Source organism: Thalassophryne amazonica, chromosome 16, assembly GCF_902500255.1.
Source record: "Thalassophryne amazonica chromosome 16, fThaAma1.1, whole genome shotgun sequence".
In the NCBI taxonomy this organism is placed as follows: domain Eukaryota; kingdom Metazoa; phylum Chordata; class Actinopteri; order Batrachoidiformes; family Batrachoididae; genus Thalassophryne; species Thalassophryne amazonica.
Window position 1 is genome coordinate 49250183 of NC_047118.1, and position 12251 is coordinate 49262433.

General features: G+C 41.7%; 1 protein-coding gene across 1 annotated transcript in view; it reads left to right on the plus strand.

The window, feature by feature from the left end:
- The window catches only part of LOC117527445 (adenylate cyclase type 9-like), a 135847-nt gene that overhangs the window by 2786 nt on the left and 120810 nt on the right, over positions 1-12251 (plus strand). The gene's annotated exons all lie outside the window — the stretch shown is intronic.

The following is a 12251-nucleotide window of genomic DNA, read 5'->3' on the forward strand; positions in this document are numbered from 1 at the left end:
GAGCCAACAATTAAACTTGCAACAGTCATATTGGAAACAATAAAGATTCTATAACTATAAAGATTCCAAATAGGTACAGTTTGGATTATCCATGGTTGGGAAAATTAAAAATGGCAAAAAAAAAAAAAAAATAGTGACAAAGGTCAGTTTCAGTTTGTACAGGGTCAAAAAATAAAGTTGATCCAATTTTGGATAAAACTGATGCAAGTTATTGGTTGAGTTAATAGGATTCCAAAAAGGAAATAATCTGCACCATTTGTCATGTTTAATGCTCACATTATGGGGTAACATATGTTATAAGTCATAGGGTCCAATGGATGCTGACCTTGTTTGACCGTTACGTTGGAGACCAATCATTCAATACAGTCAAAACTATTCCGTTAACTAATTGTTTTAGCTCAACCAATAATTTGCATCACCTTTTACCGATATTGGAGCAACTTTCACTTTTGACCTCTATACGAACTGAAAATGATGTTTGTCACCATTTTTGCTGTTTTTACCCCATAACTCCATAACATTCAGTCACAGATTGTGCAAAGTATACCTTTTTGCAATCCCCATGATCAGACAAATAATATGGTATACTTTTCAATATTATCTGAGCTTTTTTTAACCCCTGTGCAATTCTTCATTGACACCTGTCTAGCTATAGCTTTCACCCTGGGATGGGTAGCATACATTTTTCAAGTCCCTATATATAGGTGACCAAAATACCATATCAAAGGTTTTGCCACCCTAGGTGGTAGTGACCAACCTATCTGGCCCATGGACTAAATTTTAAACAAGATGAATGTAATTTCAAGGTCAGTGGGAGTTGAGGTGCAACACCAAAAATTAACAGTGCAATTAATCCTACAAACCTTTGCTTTTTATGTCGATTAGTTTAAGTTGTTTTAATACTATAATGTATCTACTTATGTTGGCATACCAGGAGGTCACCCCCAGGTGGGCTGGCAGGGATCATCAAGTCTGTTATCAGTACCTCCTCGCGATGTTGGTATTACACGTCTGTATCACAAACAGATACTGTCTGCTCATGCCCCTCTGCCTGGGCTCAACCCAATTTTTAGTCTTTGCTTCCTTGTTCAATTGCATTGCCTTCCAGACATTCTCAATTTGTCCTGTTCTCCTAACCTCGCTTTGAACCCCAGGGATTGCTTTACCAGTTAGTACTGCTGTCGCCTTCTCTAATTAATATTTGCCTGTAGCGTCATTTTCACCTCTCTATCTGGTTGCTTTCATTTTGCTTTTAAATTGATGGGCTGCATCTTCTATTTGACACATTAATGCAAATTAATCCAGTGTAACAAGCCTTTGACGTAATGACCCTTTTTAATCATTTAATGCTTTCTGACATATTGTTAAACAAGTAATGTATAACTAAAGGAGGGAATGATGCCCCCCCAAACCACCCCTACACCAATGCAGTCATTAATAATAATAGAGACCAATAACCAATATTTAAAGATGCACATTTGCAATAATACTAATTATTTTAGTGACAAAATTTTCAGTAATTTTCAAATGCTTTTTCGTGTTTAATTAAATACTCTAAAAATATATATATATATACTATTTTAATATCAGAGTTTGACGAAGTGCAGGATGCTTGCAGCAGCATTCCTCAGTCCAGCATCATAAAGAAAAAATTGTTCCGTTCTGATTAAAGATAATTTCAGTCAGTTTTGTTCAGTTCGACGAAAAGCAATTTTAGCCAGGGTAGTGCTCACATTTCCCCTGGGTGTGGCAGATAGGTGATTATGTTTGAGAGGTGGTGATAGACCAGTTGTCTCTCTGAGTAGTTCCCATCCAGGTCCCAAGGTGGTTCCATAGTGTGGAGGATGCTCCATTGAGTGACACCAGTACATCTGCACATATTAATGTGTTCCAAGCTTACCTGGATATTGAGCCATCTGAAATTTTACACGAGAGTCATTGCAGCCATTATTGCAGTTATAGGGAATGCTTTGTTTGTTTGTGCTTGCAAGAAGGTAAACTTTCAGCAAATAGTGTGCTAGCACTGATAATTGATTCTTTATTATAGTAATTTAGTTCAAAATAATCAATGTGGTGGTCCATATGCCCACCATAATACAACTACACAGCTTTTTTCAGGCTTAGAAAATATTCAAGGGTAATAATTGAAAACAGAAATTAAATTTTTCAGTTATCTGGATCACTAAAATTAAAATATTTTCCCATGCAAGTTTATTTTCTCAGATAAAGGGTTATTTTGTCCTTTAGTTTGTAAACCATTTCAAGTTATAATGAGAAAACACAAGTGGTAGCACATTCTTTATGCTGCCAATTACAAATGTAACTATCCTATATAAAAAAAAAAGGCCAATGATGTTTTGGTAAAATTACATTAATAAATAGGTAACTGTTAGCTGTAATATTTTATGTTCAATTCAGTTTGAATTTATTTTCATTTATATAGCGCCACATCACAACAGAGTTTCCTCAAGGCGCTTCACACAAGTAAGGTCTAACTTTAGTAACCCCCAGAACAACAGTGGTATGGAAAAACTCCCTCTGAGGAAGAAACCTCAAGCAGACCAGACTCAAAGGGGTGACCCTCTGCTTGGGCCATGCTACAAACATAAATTACAGAACAATTCACAAAACGAATATACAGGAAATGCTGTTGGTGCACAGGAGGGTCTTCAGCACTAATACCACACCCATCTCTGGATGGAGCTGCACCTTAAACAGAGAGAAAAAAACAGAATCAGGCATCAGAAAGACAAGAAATACTGTATAATTTGCCAGCATGAATCAACAAGAAAAACAGAAGAAATACTAAGGTGATCGCCGACCACTAGCCCTAAGCTTCGCTAAAAGACCCAGAATGTAGGTAAAGTTGAGGCCGCACATGCTCTGTTTCCTAATAAAATGAATTAAAAGAATAAAAAGCATAAAACAAAACTATACCTGTATGCTAGCCATATGAAAGGGAAAATAAGTGCGTCTTAACTATACTTGTATGCTAGCCATATGAAATGGAAAATAAGTGCGTCTTAAGTCTGGACTTGAAAGTCTCCACAGAATCTGAGTGTTTTGTTGATGCAGGGAGATCATTCTACAGAACAGGAGCACGATAAGAGAAAGCTCTGTGACCTGCAGACTACTTATTCACCCTCGGGACACAAAGTCATCCTGCACCCTGAGAAGGCAAAGCCTGGGCCGGTACGTAAGGTTTAATTAGGTCAGCTAGGTAGGGAGGTGCCAATCCATGAACAATTTTATAGACTAGTAGCAGAACCTTAAAATCTGATCTCACTGGGACAGGAAGCCAGTGAAGACATGCCAAAATGGGTGTAATGTGGTCAAACTTTCTGCTTTGTGTCAAAAGTCTGGCTGCAGCATTTTGAACCAATTGGAGAGCCCTAATGCTGGACTGCGGTAAACCAGAAAATAGAACATTGCAGTTGTCCAATCTAGAACAGATAAACGCATGGATCAGGGTCTCAGCATCAGCCATAGACAGGATGGGACGAATCTTCGCTATATTTCGCAGGTGGAAGAAAGCAGTCCTCATAATATTTCTAATGTGGAGGTCAAAGGACAATGTAGGATCAAAAATTACCCTAAGGTTCCTTACTTTGTCAGTGTGATGTATGACACACGAGCCTAGGCTAAGCGCTAACTGGTCAAATTGATGCCGATGTCTCACTGGACCAAGAACCATCATTTCAATCTTATCAGAGTTTAAAAGTAGGAAGTTTCTAGACATCCAACTTCTCACTGATGCAAGGCAATCTTGTGAACAAGATTACCAGCAGTTATCGGCATGTATAACCAAGGTTGGGTAGGATTACTTTGAAAGAATACATGTGGATTACATGTATGTATGTACATACATTTGGATTACTTGTAATCTGATTACTTTTAGATTACATTTCAATCAATCAATCAATCAATCAATTTTTTTATATAGCGCCAAATCACAACAAACAGTTGCCCCAAGGCGCTTTATATTGTAAGGCAAGGCCATACAATAATTATGTAAAACCCCAACGGTCAAAACGACCCCCTGTGAGCAAGCACTTGGCTACAGTGGGAAGGAAAAACTCCCTTTTAACAGGAAGAAACCTCCAGCAGAACCAGGCTCAGGGAGGGGCAGTCTTCTGCTGGGACTGGTTGGGGCTGAGGGAGAGAACCAGGAAAAAGACATGCTGTGGAGGGGAGCAGAGATCGATCACTAATGATTAAATGCAGAGTGGTGCATACAGAGCAAAAAGAGAAAGAAACAGTGCATCATGGGAACCCCCCAGCAGTCTACGTCTATAGCAGCATAACTAAGGGACGGTTCAGGGTCATTTCAAAATAATCCTACCCAACCTTGTGTATAACTGAGTATCATCTGCATAGCAGTGAAAGGTAATCCCAAAGCGCCACAATATGTGCCCAAGGGATGCTATATAAAGGGAGAAAAGCAGGGGGCCTAAGACGGACCCCTATGGAACCCAGAATTTCATGTCACTAAGGTTAGAGGTAGTGTTACTGTACAAAACGCAGTGAGAACGACTGGTCAGATATGACGTCAGCCATGCAAGGGCACTCCCAGTAATCCCAAAATGATTTTCCAGCTTATCAAGTAAAATATGATGATCCATGGTATCAAATGCAGCACTGAGATCTAACAGCACCAGAACCATAGTGGTGTCCGAATCCATTGTACGCAGAAGATCATTCACCACTTTAGTGAGATCCGTCTCTGTGGAATGATATTTTCTAAAAGCAGACTGCAGTGCCTCAAAGAAATTAATATATCATTTGTTAATATAACAAATGATCTTTATCATGAAGAATACATTACTGGTAAATATTCTGCAGAACTCATGTTACTGACAGAAAATGTTGTCATTTTGTCCAAAATGTCTGCCATATTGATCATTTTGGACAAAATAACGATCAAGCCTAGGCCATTGGTTTGGAGCAAATGACTGGTCTTGGTAAGACAAATATCTAGATTATGATCCATTCCGCCCCCCAATAAGTGCAGTGATGAATGGTGGCCATTTTGTAAAAAAATTTGAAAAATGGCTGCCCTGGAAAAAACATCCAGAGGGCTCAATAACCAAATTTGCTGCTTTTTGACAAAGGTGAACAGTGGGTGTGATATTTTTGACAATGCTACTACTGAAAGAGTTAAAAATGCTTGAGATAATAGTTCTCCATAAATTGTTTCCTGTAGAAATCTTTCAGGAGCTTAACAGACTGAGGAGTGATTTGGGCTTCAGGTCTAACACCTGTGGTCCTGCTTTCACTCGTTCTTCCTCGTATTCTGTGTCCCCTCAGTCCGACGATTCATGTATGTGTTCTTGAGCGTTTTTCTCAGGTGGTGGCCCAGCTTTTTTCCCAGCTGTCCATTACAACTAGAGGTGGACGATATCGGGAATTTTGGTATTGATCCGATACCAAGTAAATACAGGCCCAGTATCGCTGATACCGATACTTTTTCATATTTAAGCTTCATGGATTCAAAAGACCTAGGACAGAATTTCGCCAAACATCGTACATGACAACAAAATACTTTAGTATCACAATCAACACTTTTGTTTAAAAAAATATCACTCAACACAACTTAAAACAAAATCTCCTGAAGTAGAGGGCTGACAAACCACAATACAAGGGTGCGTTGCTCCGTGATGTGTGACACAGCGCAGCGCTGCTCTTACAGACAGAGAGGAGACTTTGATGAATCTGCGTGCGCAGCAGTCAGTGCATGCGGGAGAGAATAAAAGCTTGAGTATCGATCTTTTTACACGAGGATCGTTCAATATCAATACCAGCGTTGGTATCGATATTATCCATATTAGGATCGATCCGCCCACCTCTAATTACAACAGTTGTCATCCTTCTATGCCGCCTCTGTCATACATTTTTAACTTTGCTTACTGGTATGAAAGTTAGTGTTAACAAAATAAAACACTGATCATGAGAAAAATTCCAACTACCAGCTGGCATTCAGCATTTTTTAGCCTTTAGGCTAAAGTGTTGTAGGTGGTGTCTATATTTATTTAAAATGTGTATTTCAAGTTATTTTCAAAGCTACAAGTTGCTAATTTGTGTTTAATCAAAAGTTAATCAGATGTACTTGATTTTGTTCTCAAAATTAGCACTATTTGTTATTATTAGCCTTTTGCTTGTCTTCCAAAATGATTGATTTATGGTCTTGTGTTTCCACTTTATCTCATACGATGGGTAATGACGACTCATGCAAGCTTCTTCTTTTTGTTTATTGCAAAGACAAATGTGCTCCCACCAATGCCCTTTTCAGTCTTTTCTTTCTTCCATCGTGTGTTGAGTTCCCCTCCTAAGATTTATCATCACTCTGGTTGGTTCAGTGTGCCAATGAGGGAGCTGGCTGTGAGGAGAGAGTTGTTCTCAGGCGATGTAAAAATCACTCTACTGTCTATCCCGTCCCTGTAAATCACTTGGGTAGCATTGAAGCCAGGCATGGATCGTGGCTGCGGCTGGTCTCCGCAGCCTGACTCAGAAGTAAATTGCTTTAACCCAGACACTGATACTGTGCAGCTGTCGTTTTTGTTGATAGCGCTGGGTTTGTGCAATTTTGAGCTTGTGACGTCTTATTTTGTAATAGTGTAGGAAGTTACGTTTTCACAAACGCATTCTATCTTCAGCCTGAAGTCTTATCTTTGTCTTCTAGGTACACGTTTAAATGTTTGTTTGTTTTTAAAGCTTGTCATGATATTCTAAGCTAGTTGTGGCTAGCATGTGCTCCCATCCACCCTTTTCAGGTTTCAAATCCCGCAAAACTTCGAAGAGGTCGCCGCGCTGCGAGATCTCAGTAACATTGAGAACTGCATTGAGACACTCTGATCACGCTGCACTTTAACCGCGGCACACAGACAACACCATTAACATCGCAACATAAAATTATTTTTATATTGTGCCTAAAAGTCTCATGAATATATTCTCTGGGTTTATAGACGTTGTTACTGCGTTTGTTTTATGTAAACATGCGAGAATCACAGACTGTCTCTCCGTTATTTTCAGTGGGAGCTGCTGTGAGCTCCGCTCGCTTCCTGATCATGTCATTCTGTGGGAAAGTGAAGTTTGCTCTTTAACGTCTTGATTATTGTTCTTTTCAACACTGTTTGTCCTCTTTGTTCCAGACTAATATATATAATATGTCTGAAGTACGGTTTCCGTTTATTAAATTCCACGCAGATTAAACGTAGCAGACACAGATTATTTGTTATAATTGTTTTAGCAAGTTTTCAGGGTATCAAGCAGCAGTCTCTTATTAACGTGACGAAAAGCATTAAAAAAAATACATTTTTATCGTATAATATTCATTTACAATTGTCATCATGTGGATTCTCTATGTTGTTTTGACTGCAGCGACTCTCTGGCATGAAAGGGATTATGGGATACATGAAAACCCTGGATGGGGTATTACAGGTGTTCCTGTTGTGTCCACAGCACTGAAAAGCTGATGGTTTTAGCTTTTGTTATGTTTTAGGTTTGGTGATATAAACCTGGGTTGATTCCAGGTGTCTGCTGCAGCTTATCTCTCTGCTGCTGTCTCTCAATTCTGGGGCCGCATTCTTCGAAGGCTGCATTTGTTGATCACATTAGTTAGTGTTTTCGACGAGGCTGCTCCGCATGGAAAGCTCCTTAGAATGCGGCCAATGAACGCAACCTTCTTTCCCCCTAAAATTAAAGCTACAACAGGTGTATCCTTCCCAGTCCAGATAATCCCAAGCATCATTGTGTAAATTTTTTTTCCTTTTAATTTTTTGCCACTTACCCGCTTTTTTATTTTCTGCTACTTATTTGGGTCCACCGTGACCCAGAGCCCAATAGTGGTAGAAAGAAAATTAAAGTATGAAGGGCAAGTGGTTGGTAAATTTAAAATAAATAAGGATATTTCGGGATCCATATTTGCAATTCTGTATAAGTAATGTGTATAAGTAAATTATTAAATAGGTATTGAAAAATGATAACTAAAGTCTAGGTTATGTTCGCTGTGCTAGCTGGTCATGTGGAGCTGTTAAAGTTGCTAGGTGTCAACATGTAGGGCTAGGATAAGCCAGTGATGCTGTCATAAAATACAATGGCTCCCATGGTCTGTGAAGACCTTGGTAGAATGCAGTCTTTGAAGAATGTTGCTCCTGAAACGAAGTGCATCCTGTGTCCTCGGAAAAGACACTTTATCTGCATTGGCCCAGTCCACCCAGCTGTAAATAGGTCCCAGCCTTGGCTCTGGAAGAAACCTGTAATGGACTGGTGCCCCGTCCAGTGGTAGGGGAGGTGATGGTGATTAAGCTGTTGGGCTTGAGACCAGAGGATCCTTGGTTCAAATCCCAGCCTGACCAGAAAATCACTAAGGGCCCTTGGGCAAGGTCCTTAAGGCGCTCACTTGTGTGGCAGCATCCTGACATCAAGTGAATGTAAAGCATTGAGCGTCTGATGTAGATGGAAAAGTGCTATATAAATGCAGCACATTTACTATTTCATTTAGAGTTGTAGATGCTCATCTGCTTCACACTACCATATCCAAGGACAATATCATGTTCCAGTTGACGACAAGTTGGACCAACTAGGCTAGGCTACAGCCGATCACCTTCTCAGCAGAGGCCACAATGCGCTGCAGTCTGTGTCTGTCCCTGGCTGTGGCCCCGGCATACCACACCGTGATGGAGGAGCAGAGGATGGACTCGATGATGGCCGTGTAGAACTGCACCATCAGCTGGACAGGCAGCTTAGCCTTCTTCAGCTGCCGCAGGAAGTACATCCTCTTCTGGGCCTTCTTGATGAGGGAGCTGATGGTTGACTCCCACTTGAGGTCCTGGGTGATGGTGGTGCCGAGGAAGCGGTGACAGTCCACAGTGGTGATGGGGCTGTTGGTGAGGGCAAGGGAGGGCGGGGGGGCTGTGGCTTTCCTGAAGTCCACGATCATCTCCACTGTTTTCTGGGCATTGAGCTCCAAGTTGTTGCTGCTGCACCAGGTCACCAGCCGGTCCACCTCCCTCCTGTAGGCAGACTCATCCCCATCCAAAATGAGTCCAATGAGGGTGGTGTCGTCCGCAGACTTGATGAGCTTTACGGAGTCGTGGCTGGAGGTGCAGCAGTTTGTGTACAGGGAGAAGAGCAGAGGGGAAAGGACACAGCCCTGTGGAGATCCTGTGTTGAGAACCAGAGTGTTCGAGAGATTCTTTCCCAGCCTCACACGCTGACTCCGGTCCGTCAGGAAGTCTGTGATCCACCTGCAGGTGGAGTTGGGCACGCGGAGCAGAGAAAGCTTGTCCTGGAGCAAAGCCGGAAGGATGGTGTTGAATGCAGAGCTGAAGTCCACAAACAGGATCCTAGTGTAGGTTCCTGGGGAGTTCAGGTGCTGCAGGATGGAGTGCAGGGCCAGGTTTATGGCGTCATCTACAGACCTGTTGGCTCTGTAGGCAAACTGCAGGGGGTCCAGGAGGGGGTCATGATGGACTTCAGGTGGGATAAAACCAGGTGTTCGAAGGTCTTCATGACTACAGATGTGAGAGCCACAGGCCTGTAGTCATTAAGTCCAGTGACGCGTGGTTTCTTGGGGACTGGAACTGTGATGGAGGACTTGAAACAGACTGGAACGTGGCATGACTCCAGGGAGGTGTTGAAGATCCCCGTGAAGACTGGGGCCAGCTCATCAGGGCAGTGTGGATTTAGCCTTTGCCACCTCCTTGCTAAATCTGTACTTTGCACCTCTATAGCTGTCTCTGTCTCCTTCTCTGAAAGCCACCTCTTTCTGCCGACGGAGCTGCTGGAGTTTAGGTGTGAACCAGGGCTTGTCATTGTTATATCTCACCCTGGTACGCTGTGGGATGATGCTGTCTTCACAGAAATGAATATATGACGTCACATCCATCTTGTTGCCGAGTGAGCGGACGTTGGAGAGAAATATCCCAGGTAGGGGCATGCGCGTGCCCCTTTGTCTGAGGCACACGAGAGCTCCAGCTTGTTTTCCTGTCCGCCGGCGTCTCACTCTTTTGGCCAAAAAGTGAACCAGTTCAGCAGCAGGCACTAAAAAAACTGGCGTAATGTCTGTGGGTGTTGATGATCTGATGTTTAGAAGCAGGTGTAGGAGCACGATGACACACGATTTACGCACAAAAACAGACAAAACAGGGAGCACCAGAATACCAGGGCGCCTTCACGTGGCGCCATCTTGGAGGGAAGATCTGCTGTGTTTGTAGCACGGTGTAGTCAGTTGTTGTTGGCAACATGTACCAGGTTAGCCAATATAAGCAGCAGTGGTTGATAAATAACTTAAAATCACATTACACTGTATTCATGCTTAAAACACCATGCCAACCACAGACAGCAGTTGGACAGTACTGTGGGTACGCCTTATTACATTGGACATAAAAGACAGACATTCTTAAAGAACAGAACTACAGCTTTAACTTGTTGATGGTTAGAGCAGCCATCTTGGATTGTGAACTCCTGGTATGTGGTGTTTGAATGAGTTACAACTCGCGTTCCAATTGAAACTTCCTGCACTTATGTAACTGGGGAATTAGGATGTTTGAGTGCAACTGGAACACACCATAAGCAAAAGCTTGATAGGACTTATTTGTACTTCTTCGTCTTGGTTTAGTGGGTGAAAACTGGGGTAGCAATCATGGGTAGACATTAACACCAGGGAGTTTGCCTAATTGCATTTCATTTTGATGTTCTGGTTAACATCAGACCACCAGTCGTCATATTTCTTTGACTTAGTAGACTGGCTGAGAAATCATGCGATGCTTGCATAGGTTTTGCAGTATTCAGTAACTGCAAATAGTCACCTTTGGATGTGTTTGGTATCACATTGTCAGTCTGCTTGCACGCTATGATTCATCACATCAGGTAGCTTGAGATGCTTCATTTGAAGACTTGTGCCACCCATGCATCAGATACGACTGACACAGAGGCTTTAGTCTGTATCTACAGTTGAGCTCATGCTTTTTTTGTGCCTTTAAGTCTGTGAGAATATTGGAGAATAACTGAGGGGGCCTGCTTGAATCCACCCAGTCGTAATGAGAAGGCTGACAAAATCAAAAAAACAATAAAAAGACAGTAAGGAGCCATAGGGGTAGACACAAAAAAGGTAATGAGATCAAAATTAAACAAAGGCTTATTTAAAAGATGATTTCATTTTGACCTTGTTACCTTTTTTCTGTCTGCCCCATGCCTCCTTGCTGTTCTTTTTCTTTTTTCTTCTGTTCTTTTTGAGTGGCTTAGATAGTGTTGTTGATTTCATCAGTTTTCTCATTGGGACTGGATGGACATTCTTTCACTTGCAGGAATGTCAGTACACACGTGTATGTTTTCCTGAACATGATCTGGCATGCAGCTAGTTCAGTGCTGAGGACACTTTTAAAAGGACAAGGCCAAGAGGACACCCATGTTTCACCTGGCTGCAGTAGGCAGGCGGCCAGTTTTGAGACATGTACTGTCTTCCTAAGTGGTTGTGAATTGGGAGCAAAGGTGGACACGGCAATGCACAGCATTGAGACATGCTTCGAGAACTGACCTGGTATTTTGCTCTGATTGTGCATATTGTAAAGTGTGGCTTTGTTTGACTGTACAGTGCATCCAGAAAGTTCTGGAATTTCCAAACTATAGGACCTCCCTGAATATTAGCCGCACCCACCAATTTTAAAAAGAAAAAAGTGTACATAAATAGGCCACACTTGTCTATAAGGCGCAGGTCTCCACGTTGTAACATGAGATATTTACACAGAAAGATTTTTAAACTTTTAATTAAATATGTACCCTAAATGCTTTTTTCCTGAAGGTGTTACGCATAAATATTGACCATCACGGCATCCAGCACATGCACTGTAACGTGCGGCGTCTCTGTTCCACACGGAGAACTGAGTAACTTTAACTTTTTTTTTCTTTGTGGATCATGAGATAATTTCATCATGTACAGTCAGGATCGCTTGGTGTCTGTGGTAAATGAGACGTTAATGAGGCGTGACTTTTTCAACTTGTGGCACAAAGACAGAGACCCAGTGGGGAAGGAGAGCAAAATATGTTTTTAAAACACGAGTGTTAACAGACAGTGACTACGTTTACATGCAGCCAATAACCCTTTCATAACCGGAATATTAGCAATAACCCAGTTGCGCACGGCCATGTAAACACCTGCAAAACCTGAATATGCTCATATTCCGGTTTTTAAAAACCCGATATGACCCCTGGGTTACTCCTTTTCTAACCCGAATATCAGGTCATATAAACGC